At 49.4% G+C, this 15495-nt stretch overlaps 1 protein-coding gene across 3 annotated transcripts in view; it reads right to left on the bottom strand.

Annotated features, from left to right (window-relative positions):
- LOC104484422 (inverted formin 2) overlaps nt 1-13178 on the bottom strand; it is a 43238-nt gene extending 30060 nt beyond the window's left edge. For all 3 annotated transcript variants that reach the window (XM_086748314.1, XM_086748313.1, XM_086748312.1), the window contains exon 1: nt 13084-13178. The gene's annotated coding sequence lies outside the window, so the exon portion shown is untranslated. The remainder of the gene's footprint in view (nt 1-13083) is intronic.
- Between the last annotated feature and the right edge of the window lie 2317 nt (nt 13179-15495).

Genomic DNA, 15495 nt, shown 5'->3' on the forward strand with positions numbered 1-15495 from the left:
TAAATAAATCACCAGGCTGCTACAGGTACCATGTACAAATCAAGCTCATGTGAGATGCTCAGGGATGTTTATGTTAGGATCTTCAAGTGGCATCTAAAGCCTTATTTATATTTAAAGGCTGCACCAGCTTAGCTTTAAACGGGTTTAAACCCACTCTTTGTTACAACAGTAACACTGTCTGAGACGCTCAATAACCAATTCACCTTAACCCAGTAAGCCAGGTTTAAATCAAGCTGGCACAGCTGTCAGACCTTCGCTTTGGAAATGGCCGCTGCCACCGGGGAGACCTGGCCAGAAGCAACGTGTGAGCCTTCCCTATCTCTTTGAGTGCCAAGTCAGCCGAACCAATTTTAAAAGCTTTCCATGGTGGATACGAGCCCTGCAGCATCCTCGTGTATTAATGGAGGCCACCGGAGGCACAGCGGATTCTGGGTTGGAGGGATGCCGGCTGGTAGCCAGCGCTCAACCCATGCAGAGGGTGCTGGCTCCCGGTTGTGCTGCAGCTGACGGGACTGCAAACACCTCACCCCCATCTCACCACCCATGGGAGCCAGTGAGGAGTCCTGAGCCCAGCTGGAAAGGAATGGGACTTGGGTCCGGATCCCACGGAAATCCCAATGAGGCGCAAGGCGGGTCTGGACGGTCCCCCGCTCCCTGCTCCAGCGCCCACATGCTCCGGCAGAGACAGCACCCCCATCCACCCTACACCAGCCATTCCAGCATCGTTTGGCATTTTCGGATGCAATTTATTATGATGATTTGGGCATCACATGAGAAGCAGAAACTGTTACCCAGCAACACGGACAGTGCGGTGGTAACTTTCTAAGACTCTCCCGGCTCCCGCTTAGCAGGAAGCTGTCACACAAACAGATATGATGAGAGCCAAAACCCTTTTATTGCTTTTTTTTGTTTGTTTTTAAACACCTCCACAGGATGCCATGAGGACGGAGAAAACCGACAGGAAAGAATTCCTACCTCGGAGCTGAAGCTAAATTATTCTCTTCACTCTCTGGCACAAAGGATCCCTCTCGACCGGCTCCCCAGCCAGCTCATTTTCTCCTTCTCTGCCAAGGAACCTTCAGTCAATAAAGTCGAAATCCCCGAAACAAGCGTATCTGCAAATCGCACGCTCTAAGAAAGTTCACCAGGATGTTGGCGTCTAATAGTATGTAAATACCAGTCTTCGGAAAGCTGCAAGCAAGTGATTTTTCTGTAGAAAGGCATTTGCATGTCATTTGTCACCCTCCTCATTCACTCGGCGCTGGAAGGGTGATGCTGCCCCGTGGGCTGGGGAGGAGGGAGCCTTGCACTGAACGGCAGATCTGTATGCCGGCACGAGACAGCACTTCTGGAACGGGGTGACTCAGAGTGAGGAAGTGATCAAAGCAGGGAAATGATCTGGCAAAGGAAAGGAGAAGAAAAAAAAAAAAAAAAGAAAAGGAAAAAAAAAGGAAGAAGGCTGGCCCCGGGTGGGTGGGATGGTGAGCGTGGGGGCGGCTGGCGGTGGGGATGGCCCCTTGCACCTTGCATCAGCTGCGCAGGATTTCCTGGCTTTGTGGCACATGGGATTTAAAAACTCCAAGTCTCGGAAGTCTTTGAAATGCCAAGGGGCCAAGGGCCAAGGCAGCCTAAAGTTGGACATCCTCCAACCCAAGGCTGCCCACTCCGGGGTTGGCAGCTAGGAAAGGGGCTGCTCTGCAGAGGTCGGAGGTTCAGGCAGCATCCCCCAGGCAGGGGTTCGATGACGGGACCACTGCTCTCACTGGGGCACCCCAGGTCCCGCTGAGCTTCAGTCCAGCTCGGCTTCTATGGGCCAAGCAGGCTCTGAAGACTTTAAAAGCTCTTTTTAACATAAAACATCTCTGTGCCTTTCTGGTCGAGATTTCACATGGAAATGAGTTTGTGAGGCACAGCTGTAAAAGGCATCCATTCAGCCTCTCGGGAGGTGTTAACAGAAAGCCAGTTGTTACTAAATTGTGAATATTTCAACATGGCCTATTTTAGCAGAGGCCTCCTGCCTGGCTCAGGGCAGCAGTTGCACTTCAAATACTGTTTTTTTTTCTTACTCCGTGAGGCCTCTACCCTGAATTGAACCCCCTAGATCCAAACTGCAGCCCACAGCAAGGGTTTTCCTGCCTTAGTGAGGAAACTCAACCCTTGTGTACGCGAACACAGCTCCACCAATATTAGAGATACACTGATCTGTCTGCCCCTTGGTCCAAACTCAGCCAGCAGTTAAGAGACGAGCTTGCCCATGTGCTTTCTAATTAAGGCAGTTTCACCATAACAATTCAACATCCAGGGAAATGACTTTGCATCCTGCTGTAGGAAGCTCTCTGAGGGTGTGCTCATACAATCCAAGACAAACATTAATTCATGATGGGTTTTACATCAGTGAATGAATTTCACTTTACGTTACGTGCACTCCTGATGTTTAATCCTCAAGTCCTCAAAAGATTAGTGGCTAATCTGGTTCTTGGGAGCAGGATGGGGCTCACAGCAGGTTTTTGGGGAAAAAAAAAAGTTAAGAGAAAAAAAAATTCTGCAAATAAAGGATTGTTGCTCTTGCAAATTCCTATCCTCATAATCACGGAAGAAATTTAAAGGGCTATCAGCTCCCATCAGGTTTCATTTGAAGCATGGACCTGTGAGATATGCCAGAAATGTTTGTGTTCTTAGAAAGGCTGCATCATCTCCCACATTAAGAATAAACAGAAGCAGAGAAATTGGGCTAAAAAGCAGAAAAAACAGCTCTGGGGATGCAGTGTCCCTCTGCGAGCCCCACAGCACATAAACAGCAGTGGCGATGGGCAGTAACTGAGAAAAATAAGGGGGTTTGGATCCCGACTCCCTCTCCTGTGCATCACTTGTGCTGCTTCGCGGTGTTTGCAGCCCTGCCTGGCTGCTGCAGGTGGTTGCCGGTGCCCACACCATGCTCCAGCCCTCACGGGAGCAGCTCGTGAATGGACGGATGCTCTTGTACCCTGGTGGGCCCAGCCCCCAGCCGAGGCCCATCGACCTGACTACCTGTAACTCGGCCCGTGCAAAGGCATTCGCTTTCTACGGCACAACCAGAAAGAATCCATGCACGGGGCTGTGTCTCTGCCCGACTGCTTTGGGCATCGCCTGGGGAGCAGGGGTTTGGCACCCCTGGCCTCCTCTTCCTGTGGAGGAAGCAGTGGCAGCCCCATGCTATTCTGCTTGGAGAATAGGGAGCACGAAAGCTTATCTCCCAGGAGAGCTGAGTGCTGTCCTGGGGAGGAAAGATTTGCTCCCAAACCCATAAGGGCACAAATCCTTCTATGGATCCACCCCTTCATGTCTGAGCTTCTGTCCCAGTAACTTTCCTGAGGTCGTCAGAGAAAGCTAATGGTTTTGGTTCAGCAAATCAGCCCAATTGTACTTCAATTTTCTAGCAGATGATTTAGTGGTCCTCTGAACAGTAATTACATAAAAATCAGACAGATTAAATCAAGAACTGCAAGTTTAGTCCCATGTTAGGTCAAGAAGAACTGAGACTCTCTACAACTCCAGCATCACTCCACTGCCTTTGGATCGCAGCGCGGTGGCTCCCCGGCCCACACGGCGGGTCCACAAAATGCAGGAAACTAATTAAAGAGAAATAAATACACCCCATTTGCCCTTAGGAATTAGATTAATTCCTAATTACAGCAATCAGTGTCTTCTTGCTGCTCTATGTTCACGTAACAAATCAGCTCCCGTGCCAGTGGCTTTTAAGTTGCGTCAAGGATTTTGGAAAGGAGACACCCAGCTCATTCCTGGCTGGCAGGAAGAGGTGCCAGCCAGAGGTCTGCTGCGATGGCTCTTTTTAGGTGATCCTGCCTACAGTGCCTAGTATCACTTGCTACTAAATTACTAAACATCAGCAGAGCCAGTATTTAAGAATTACAAGTGTAATATTCGCCTCTGCCTCTCTGTCACCGGCTTGTTGGGTACTACTGCTCCTATGGAGCCAGTGAAGGCAGCCACATGTTTATAGGGGAAAAAATCAAGGTACTGGGAAGAAAACTGAAAAATTCAACAACACGTCTTCGTTCATCTGAGAACTGAACTCTGCATTAAGCAACCAGCAGGACCAGAGTCAAAGAAAGTGTTGAAAGGGCACTGAAAGGGGGTTTGGCCAGATGAAGACATACAAATTTTGGGGGAGAGCCCAATCCTCTCCCTGCCTACAAGGAAGAGAAGACGTCTGGCCTTTGCAGCATGACCCTGTGCCATGGGGATGGTCAGAGACACCAGGATAGCTGCTGGAGAGCAGATGGGGTGGGCCAGCCATGACCTTCCCAGGCACCGGGGGAGCACAGTGAACGCAGCCCATTTGCTCCCTCCTCAGGGAGCAGCGACATCTGAGTATCCTGAGGAAGTCGCGGGAGGAAGATGAGGAGCTGCAAAGCGGCCTGCTGGCTCTTCTGCTTGCTGAATTTCTCTGCCCTTCTTGGAGACCGACCCCCCTCCAGCCCCCTTGTCACAGACCAGCTCTCTGACTGCTTTTCTCCTGAACACATTAACTTTAGATGATGCTATAAGGAGAAAACAAACAAAAAAGAAGCCTTCTGATGTAGTCTTTATCAGATGGATACTTCAGATAATAAAAATAAAGGACTCTGCTACTGCCAGCACACAGATATTTCCAGGAATTTTGTATTTAATGGGGTTGATCTGCTTTAAATATACGAAATATTTGCTCCGCAGCTCTTTTAATAGGAAGCTTTTGCAACAAAAAAAAACCATCCTGTTTTGGGAAGAGTGCTTCCAGCTGGGGAGATTAAACCATCAGCCACAGGGAACTGGGTGCTTTCTTTGGACAGGCGATGACAAAATTTTCTGCGAAAACCCCAGACTGCACCAGCAGCTCTACCCAGAGCAAAGGGCATGGACCTGTGCACAGGTTTCTAAAGGATGTATGTGCTCCTAAGCACAGGCTGAGTAGAGCCTGATATTTATTCAGTTTATTTATCCTGCATAGATGTATTACACCCATGCTAAGGCTGCAGGCAAACCGCTTAGGAATTGCGAGGAGGAAGGCTGCCCAGGCGGCTGAACTCTGCTCCCATGCACACACGCTGGTGCTGCAGTAACAAGAAGATGTAATTACAGAAAAAAAAGAAAAAGACCTTTTGAGCCCTGGCCCAGAGGAAGAGGCAGGCAGGTCCCTTGCAGATTTTAGCCATACTCCTCCTGCACAGGCACAAACCCTCCTTGCTTGCACAAGGATGAAGATCTTTGGGCAGCGAATAGCTCTTCCCTGAAAACTGATGCGATGCAGGAGGTCTGCAGAGGAAAGGCTCGCAGGCACCAGTAAGCCGAAGAGCTGCTCGGGTCCATATCAACCTTTACGGACGTCCCTGCTGAAAAAAAGCTACCGAGAAACCAGAATGGTACCTAAGGGAGCTGCATTTTTCCAGCTGTTCTCCAGACAGGCTGCAAATACGATCTCCTCCTATGGAGATCAGCTTTTCCATGCAACAGCTGATGAATCATGGTGGCTGGTATCTCAGCTGGTGAACAGCCCAAGAGCAAACATCCTGAACGCTTTTGTACAGATAAGGCTGAGCAGAGCCAGGACTCCTAATGGCACAGGCAAAAGTACATATTGCACACATTAAGGAGAACAGACCCAGATACTGCCAGGCACCTTCCTGCAAGCTTGTCGGGATATGAACATTATTAAGAGTAACCAGAGAACATGCTCAGCTGCTAATTCAAGAAGTTAAGCATTTGAGCTGTTTAAAATAAATTCTTGCACAGAGCAGAAGAGTGGCTTAGCATGATTTCAGAACTAATCCACTCCAAAGATGCCTTCAGACTATTTTCTCTACTACTGGGTGAAAAAGTTCGAAGTCCCTATTTTAAAATGCAGTGATCCTAGAACATTGACTGGCTTGACCTTTCACTTTGCTACCATTCTTGGTCCAGCTGTTTTGAGAGGACCTAAAGCTGTGAGTCCTAAAAAAAATAAAAATATCTTTCCAGTTCTAACTCATAGTCTTGGAATTAAGGTCAAAGGATTTTAATACGGCCCAACCAGCTGGAGGTTTATGATGAGATATTCTCATGCTGGGGGCAAAATGGCCTTGTTATACATAGGTCTAACTTACATGCAGGGTATCTGATACCAGCACTTTGATCTCTTTTAGTTTTCCCTCCATAATATATAATTTCAATCACTTCAGAAACAAGTAATTGATATTGTTTTTTTCTTTACAAATAAATCAGTTGTTCACTCATATCCTCACGTTTGTATAGTCCAAAGAGCCGCAGTGCTTTATGCCAGCTGAGCATGTGGCTGTCATTGATCTTCCAAGACGAAAATCACTATATTTATCTGATAAATAAATACACAACTAATAGTCGGATATCATTTTATAAGTGATTCATCTCCTCACATATGGCTTGCTCTAACACTTGCTTACAAGTGTTATCAGAATAGGGGTGTGGGAATTACAGGCTTGTAAATCAATTTAGCTTTGTGATAGACCTTTTCCCTACCTTTCTTCTAGATGAACAGGGGCCACATTTAGGTCTTGGGAATAGTTGTGTAGGTTCAGTGCATTTCCAGTAATGGAGATAACAAACCCTAGAATTTATCCCCAGGCTTACAAAAGAAGACTCAGGACTGTGTAAACACAAAATAACTCATGAATATTGGACAGCTTGTTCTGAAATGCAGAATTACAGCCTATCAGTGCATAAACAAGCGAGCAGAGCTAAGCAGGCTGGGAAACAAAGCAGCCTTCTGCCAAAGAAATGGAGCAGCTCAGCCAGGCTTTGGATGCAAGCTACTTGGGGAGCCGGGTGCCACATCACCCTGATGTAAACCAGAAGTGAAACAAGTTATAAAACCTAACAGGGAATAAAAATATTTATTTCCCAGTTCACCTTCATGGTGGGCTCAAATTTGCACCACTTGCCATATAAGTCAAGAACAAGACACGTTCTTGAGTACTTCCTAAATGCCAGAGCCCACCACTGAAATCCCAGGTAAACATCGCAATCCACAGCTTCTTTTTCCATGCAAACTTTTTTGCTCCGGCTCAGAGCACATTTGCTTTCCTGCATTGTACACGCAGCTGAAAGTTAAGCCGACCAACTCTAAAGGATTTTTTTTTTTTTTTTTAAATAGCAGAAGTAATTAATCTGCTTCAGAGAATGAATCAGCCTTTTCTGAGCTAGAAACGCACAAAGGAGGAGATTGTGGCTGTTTCTGGGGCGGGAGGGAGGCTTACTCACACACCAACACCGCCGAGGCAGTCGCCCAGGGTCTGCGGCTGTGGGCAACCGAGGGGGCAAAGCCCCAAAGCTGGACCCCAGAACCCCCCGGTGCCACTCTGAGCACCTCAGGGACCATTGATACCCAAGGGAACGAGCTTGGTGTCGGGCAGCAGCGCTGTGGTGTGCCTGGAAGAGATAGGCCAGTGCAAAACTAATCGTATGGGGTGGGCTGTGTGGCTTTGCCTCCCCTCCTGCAGCCCCCAGGGTCCCATAGCCGGTCGCTTCACCCGCACAGGGGTTGCACCCGCTCCTCAGAGCAAACGCTTTGGCAGCAGGGACCATCCTTTTACTTAGGTGAAGTATCTTGATCGGGGCCAGGCAGTGGGAAGAGCTGATTTGCCATGGCTTGGTTTCTTGGCGGGCTGTGGGGAGAAAACCATCGCTCACAAAAAGCTGCTGCCTTGTACTATGGGAACTTCTGCTTCCGCCCAGGGCCTCTGTCAGAAAACAACACTAAAGCCCAGCTTGCTGCTCTCCGTGAACGCCGCGCAATGACTTTACAGAAAAGCAGGATGGATGAGGAGCAAACAGTTCCCAGATAGGGGAAACCAGCACAACAGAAGCAGCACAGAGATAGCTGCCTTATTAAAAATAATGCAATTTAACCGACAGAGCGGAAGGTAACACAGTTATTCCTTAGCTACACTGACAGAAACAGAGCCATTCACCCAAGTTATAAATAAATGAATAGAAATGATGCCATCCTCATCCGTCGATTTGGAGAGAGGAAAGGGGCTCTGCTGCTGCCCAGGGGCTGCTGCCACTTCCCTCCCTTCGTCCCCTCCGCTTGCTGGGGCAGGCTGGGGAGAGGCTGTGTCTCCAGAAAGGGACAAGCCCTCTGTGCAGTCCTGGGGATGGGGATGGGGCTGGCATGTCCCCTTGCATGGCACTGGCCCTGTGGGGGGTAAGCAGATACAGGTGGCCCCGATTCCCTGTGGAGAGGCTCGCTGCAGAGCAGGTGGGAACAGAGCAGACCTGCAGGTCTCCAAATTCATCTAACCTCCGCAAGGGTAAAATCACCAACATTTTCCATTTTAAACTACAACTAAATTTAGAGGTTTTGTGTTTGTAGGCTGCCTCCTTTCCCACACTTCCTGAAGTGATCTCCAAATTCCTCCGCTGTCCTCCCTCATTAAAATGTGACTCAGCTCTCCTAGCTGGAAATGTGAGGACCAACGTGGTCCCGAGGTGGACTGCTGCCATTAGTGGTGTCCTGTTTCGGCATGAACCAGCAGCTCAGGAGCAGCAGAGGCAACAGAAGGCCCTGTAAGTTGGATTTGAGGAGAAATCGGTGTTATTGAACTTGTGGGTGCCCTGTGAGCAGCTACACACTTATCAGCTGGAGTTTCTTTCATGTCCCTTTTGGGAAAGTCCTCCCAGCACCAAGGGCTGACCGAGGACATCTGCACAGTGGGCTCTAATAAAGCAGCAATGCAAAGAGCAAATTCCCTTAAACATTGCCCCAAATTAATACCATAAATACCCCAGCCAAGGCAAAATAATGGTCATGGTAAGAAAAACAAAGGGTAAGTCAATGCAACAATGTCACCACTGGGTGACACCTATCACCACACCAAGTTGAACACTGCGCCCCACCAACTACCAAATTTGGCAGCTCTTCATTTGCCTTTTTTTTTTTTTTAATTGGACGTAGTGCTGGAGCAATGTCCGTTCTGAAGTGGGCTGTTACTTTTAGGATACTAAAACATTTTGGAATTGGCTGAGTGACTCCAAAGCTGGGATGAGGACTTCATCCACTGCCTCTCAGTCCTCCTTCTGCCTTTGCCCATCCGCCTTTATCAGCTCAGTAGATTCCCCAGAGCACCTTGAAATACACCACCAAATGTTACAGAGCTTTTTGCAAACACTACTGCTTGCTTAAGATTTTCACTGATCTGTAGCTTCAGCATTCCTGGCGCTTTGAAATGTCAGCTCAGGTATCAAACTAGCAGAAAGAGCTGAATCTGTGAACAATACCTGTTCATTACATCAAAGAGAAAACTACCAGGCTGTCAGACCCTCTCCTAATGCCTTCTGCAGATGTGAAAGGCTAGGCTGACAAAATGGCAACAAACGTTCACCTGGCATGTTGTACAACCACTTACTTTTAACCACAGCCACTCTTGTAGATGCCAGGCTATGACTCAGGGGCTCATGAGCTCCACACGCCCTCCTCCTATTTGTTTCCACATTCAGTTCCATAAAATCAGCTCCTCGTCTACCACTGATGACATCTGGTAGCAATCATAAGGCTTGGCCGTTGCTCACTAACTATTTTTTTTCCTAGGAAAACGAAACCAGACAATACGTGCCCTTGACAAGGATCCTGAGTGGTACTGAGAAGTCGCACAAACATAGCAAACTCTTTTTTGAAGCATCCCCGTCTCACGCTTCGTTCCAGTTGGTACAGCATGCCTGTGGAGCTGGAACAACTGGAATGCCATGACAAACCCCATACCTAAGCTCAGAAGCAGACCTACCAGCACGACGCTGCCCTCCGTTAGAAGGAGAAAGCCAAGGCTCAAAATTTGACGTAACTTCTTTCCTTCTCCCAGTTTGGTCTTAGCATCTCGGTGGACAGCGTGGGATCCAAGAGCCCTCTGTATAACTAAAATCCAGATCATTTGCCCGCTCTGCTGCAGCAGCTGGCGCTCTCAGAGCTTTTCCTGGCCACTGGGAGATGCAGGCAGTCTCTGCAGCACAACGCTTGCAAGCACTGTATGATAAACTGCTGCACACACGATGCTGAGAAACATCGGAATCAACTCAAATTTGGAGGATAGTACCGAAGGGATTATAATATATTGGGTCAGAAGCACGTAGTCATTCTCCAGCCTCCCTCCCACACTGAACACCAGTGGTATCACGCTGCGGGGCTGTATCTAGCTTCTGCAAAATATTTAGCTATTTTTCACCTAGTTAGATAAAAAGCCGTGTACGATGCTAACAAATGGAACAGGGATAACTCCTTGTGATGTGTTTGTCTGCACCTACCGACTGCAGTACTTCGCACTGATAAGAGCTGGATTTGTTCAGTGCCACTGTGTGATCCTGTGGGTTGACTTTGTTGATTCAGTGGGTGGTATTTCCTTTGAATCATTATCGATACACCTTACTGCAAATATTAAGAGCAAGGATATTCAACTGGGAGTTAAATTTAAGCACTGGGTCTGTCTGAAGTTCCCGCAACTGTTTCAGCTCTATGAATATTGTGCACTGCCTAATCCATAGCATTGTGCTGCTACCCACTGCCGAATTATCCCCATCTTCTACTCACTCAATGGTGGGATTAAAAATCCCTCGTCAATGGAATAATCATTGCAGAAAAAAAATAATAATTAAAGACATGGAAGTAAATGGAGAGTGGAAAGAAGGTCAAAATGCAACTTAGTTTCCTTTGATAAGAACAACTTTCTACTCAGTTGCTCCGAGAAACCTATCCGACATACCTGGCACACAAGAAAGGGGTAGAGTCCAGCCAGCTTCCAGCACATCTGAAGCACAGCCACTTGCTATGCAGCTCAGTGAAATGGGGAGTTAAGACACAAAAGATGAAAATTTTTAATAAATAGTGTACAGACCTAAAAGCCGTGGGACAATCAGTCCCGTGGAAGAGCCTGACTTTGGCAGGAGTCACCACTGAAAGCAAGGAGAACTCATCCTACTTAACATCTCCCTTCACAACAGAGCGAGTAGGAGAAAACTGGGAGACCATCACATCAGCACAGAGCATGAGGGTATGTGATAAAAATAGGATTAATAAGAGGGCTGGAATAAGATCAAAGCTGACAGCAGAAAACAAAAGTTGGATGGACACCTGGGCATGAAAATCCCAATTTCCCACTCTCATGATAGAACAGAAGGAGCCCGAGGAGAAGGTTCATTACAACACCTACTGGGTGAGGTATTTATTCTAGGTGAGGTGTCAAAGCACAAAACGTACCTGACGGACCTCCAAGCCTTGCAGCTCTGCTCATCCACAGGGAAGCTGGAGAGCGAGAAGCCCAGCACAGGACTGCTGGGGATCAGCAGAAGCCGGAGCCTGCTTCATGAAAGCAGATGGCAAGTTCTAGCTTGTTGGCATTGTACAACAAAGAGGAAAGCTTGCAATTGCCATTTCTATACTGATAAGAGAGAAAAACATTATAGCAGGAGAACGGAGCAATCATAGTGCAAATACGGAGTAAGAGAAAGCCATATACTGGGAACAAATATTATAGTATCAGTTCAGGAGAGTTCTGAAACTTCTCCTTCCCGGGAGACCAGGAACAAATGAATTACAGGGGTGTGCAATAAGGCATAATATCATTCAGTGCTTAGATTTGCTGACCTGTCAGGTCCCTTCCTGTCCTACATTTGGATTATCTTTTACACAATGGGTCTTGTACACTGCTTGCATTTTTGAAGCAAAATTCTTGGACAACAGCCTAGAATGGGATTATTAACTTATAACAGGACCAAAAAAAATCACATACGCTCATAGATTTCTGCAATCCTCCCTCCCGCCTGCAATTTTGGCAGCCAGTGCTCCTCTGTGTAGCGGAAAAACAAGCTTAAGTGGATGGAAGAGAAACGACATCAGTGGCCCAAACTCTGAGAAGTTCAGTAGGACGACTGTAATCTTAGTGTAACTCTGCTGACTCCAACTTTTCTTTTTAACTGACTTAGGTCAGAAGTTTCCTCGCAGTCTGCCACGGAGCCTGACGTGTTTCGCAGCCTGCGGCATGTTTACTCAGAGAAATTCTCCAGTGTTAGGAAATGGAGAAAAAAATGATGTACAGCTCACAATGCCAAACTGCTATGGGGAGAGAGGAACATGAACACTGTTTTGGAGTATTTATCCCAAGATCAGTGTATCCAGACACTCCTTCCCCACCCAGAAGCTCTGGAATTCAGCTCCGGGTGCTGATGGTGCAAGAAGCCACTCCATCATTGCAGTGCTATTGAGCAAAGGGGAGGAGGAGGCAGAGAGAAGTATGTAAGTAAATCCAGGCAGGACTTGGGAGACCTTGTCTGAAAACCACTGGATAACAGAATATTTCAAAATAAAAGCCTGAAACCGGCCCAGCTGGAGCAGACACAGTGACTGTATACTATACGCTAGCAGACACACTGTCACAGCCAGGCACGGCAGGACCACATCCCGCTGCACATCGCACCCTCACACCTGCAATCTGGACTGCATCGCACCTATACGCTGCACTGTTGCATCTGCAATCTGGACTGACTCCCACCTATAACCGATATAATCATGGAACGGGCTGGGTTGGGAGGGACCTTAAAGATCATCCAGTTCCAACCCCCCTGCCCTGGGCAGGGACAAATTCCACCAGACCAGGTCGCTCAGAGCCCCATCCAGCCCAGCCTTGGACACTTCCAGGGATGGGGCATCCGCAACTTCTCGGGGCAACCTGTCCCAGATGTGCCGCCAAACCGGCAGCCGGGACCAGTTCGCAGCGATGCGCTGCGCTGTCACACCTGCAGCCCACCCCACGTCGTCGTCGTCGTCGTCCCCCGACCCTCGCACCCACGTCCCTCCCCGCCCCCCGCCTCTCCGCAGCCCCGAGCACCATCTCCGAGCGGCCGGCGGGGCTGCGGCAGGAGTCCAGGGGGTCTTCGGGTCTTTCCTCCCTTGACCCCAACCCCGTCTCACCGGCTGGGACCGGGGGGAGACCCCGGGGAAGGGGGAGGATGCAATCCCGGGAAGTGGGGAGGGGGGGAATTCAGCCCAGCTTTTCCCGACCGAGGGGGCCCCCTGCCGCGGTGGCCCCCGACGGGGCTCGGCCTTACCGCGGCGACCTCCTGCGGGCGGGGGACGGCGGGGCGCGGCGCAGCGGACAGCGACCCTCCGCCGGTGCCCGGAGCCGCCGGGCTCTGCCCGCCCGCAGGAGCCGCGCCCGGTTCCGGGGCGGAGCGCGGGCGGGGTCCGAACCGGCCCCGCCGGGAAGTTTCTCCCCGCCCGGCGGGGGGTTCTTCCTTGCTGCACCTCGCTCGCCCAACGGCAGCCCCAGCTCCCTTCCCTGGGCTCGGCTGGGCAGAGCCTCCCCGGAGCCCCCCGCCAACCTCGCCGCAGAGGGTTCCTGACATTCCCCCCCTCCACCTCCCCCGGTGAGGGTTCCCCCTTCCTCCTATCGCCCGTGGGCATCCTGGAGGCAGGCGCTGCCCCTGCCCCGGCGAGAAGCATCTCACAGCCAGAGCTCTCACTGCCCCGGCGTGGGGTCCTTCTCTCTCCACAGGCCGGGGTTGGGAGGTGCGTGGGGCATCACCGAGGCTGGGGAGAGGCTACCCCGGTGGTCAGAAACCCGAGGGACCCTACACCCATTTCTAGCGACCCTGCGCCCTGGTCTCTGTAATTGAAACACTTCGCTTTCTGCATCTGTGAGAAGCAGGAAGGGATGCCTTTACCTAAATCTGTCAGCTCTGCAGTGAAATGGTGGAGCGAAGCCTATATGTTACCAGCCAAGCGTGGAGAGTTTGATGGAAAAGTTTCCATCCCTCGGTGGGTCAGGAATGCTGGCTCCTGTAGGCATCAGGCCAGACTCTGGCCCGATTTCGGGCAGAGCCACTCAGCTTTGCCATCCGGAGAGAAAACCTGGCAGGGGAAATCGTGGGTTGGGGAGGGGGGAATAGCTGCCACAGAAATCACGATAAAGTGTTTTGCAAAGGGCTGCTGCAAGGCTGGTGAGAGCCGAGCTTAGACCACTGGGTGTGATTATGGGAGGCTGGAGCATAGTTACAGGGTAAGGACACAGTGCTGAGCATCTCTGAGACTTCAAATTGGAAAATGAGACCTGAGGTTTTACCGTTTGCTCGTAAAACACTCCTCTGTTTTTAGTGGAAGAGGAGAGAAATGGAAGACGACTGCATCTCTCAGCGTGGCAGTCAACCAGCGTGGCTCATCAGTTTTTCTTTTACTCAAATATTTCTAATTGGTATCTCATGCAATAGTCAGGTGGGTACATAATTTGTTTTACAAATCTACACAGCAGGAAAAATGGATGTGTCCCCTGGAATCTTTCTCTGAGGGTAAAAACCTGATTTTGAAAGAAATATTTGTTATTTAGGAAATAGTAAATGTCTTTCGTGGCTGCTGCTGCTTTTGCTTTAGCTTTTTTTTTCCCTTTTCTGCATGTTTTTTTTTCCACTTTGGTGCATGAAGAGGAACAGAGAACACAAATCTTTCCTAATTGAGTCTGTTTTTCTTCTCCTTTGCCTTTCTCTGTCCCCTTTTCATCCTGGGGCAGCCCTGGCACAAGAGGGGGCTTGGCCAAGCAGAAGGCAGGCAGGACGCCTTGCTCCTGGCCATGATGGACTTGTTGGAGCAAGTCCAGAGGAGGCCACAAAGATGATCAGAGGGCTGGAGCCCCTCTCCTATGAGGACAGGCTGAGAGAGCTGGGGCTGTTCAGCCTGGAGAAGAGGAGGCTCCGGGGAGACCTTATAGCGGCCTTCCAGTACCTAAAGGGGGCTGATAAGAAAGATGGGGAGAAACTCTTCAGCAGGTTCTGTTGTGATAGGACAAGGGGTAATGGTTTTGAATTTTTTTATGATGAAGGTGGTGGAACACTGGCACAGGTTTCCCAGGGAGGTGATGGATGCCCCATCCCTGGAGACATACAAGGCCAGGTTGGATGGGGTTCTGAGCAACCTGATCTAGTTGGGGATGTCCCTGCTCCTTGCAGGGGGGTTGGACTAGATGACCTTTAAAGGTCTCTTCCAACCCAAATGATTCTATGATTCTATAATTCTTTGGGACCTGTGGGCCTTCCTCTAATGCTGCCTCATGCATAAGCCCATTTCAGGCATTTTCAGCATCACGTTTGTGGCCTCTCTCGCATCTGGTGACTGTGTGTGCTGGGGCAGTTGGTCAGTTGGTCCTTTAATCCACTTCCCAGCTATGTCCACAGGGCCATGGCGTAGCAGGGAGGCTGTGAGTCTGTGTTACAGGCAGGACATCTGCAGCTCACCATGACCTTGTACTCGGGGCAAATAAAAGACAGCATTCCCTTCATCCTTACCCTAATGCTTGACACTTGCCAGTCACACTGCCTGACCTGGACATGAGAGGAACAGTACGCATAGCCCTAAAAATTCCTCATGGAAGATCAATTATAACCTCTGGGCTACAAAGGCTCTCACCGTCATGTAGGAGTGAGGAGCAAAGCTCAGCAAAGACAAGGCAAGGAGAGAAAATTAAATTCTAT

The sequence above is a fragment of the Chlamydotis macqueenii genome, chromosome 5 (genome assembly GCF_036417535.1).
Source record: "Chlamydotis macqueenii isolate bChlMac1 chromosome 5, bChlMac1.mat, whole genome shotgun sequence".
Classification (NCBI taxonomy): domain Eukaryota; kingdom Metazoa; phylum Chordata; class Aves; order Otidiformes; family Otididae; genus Chlamydotis; species Chlamydotis macqueenii.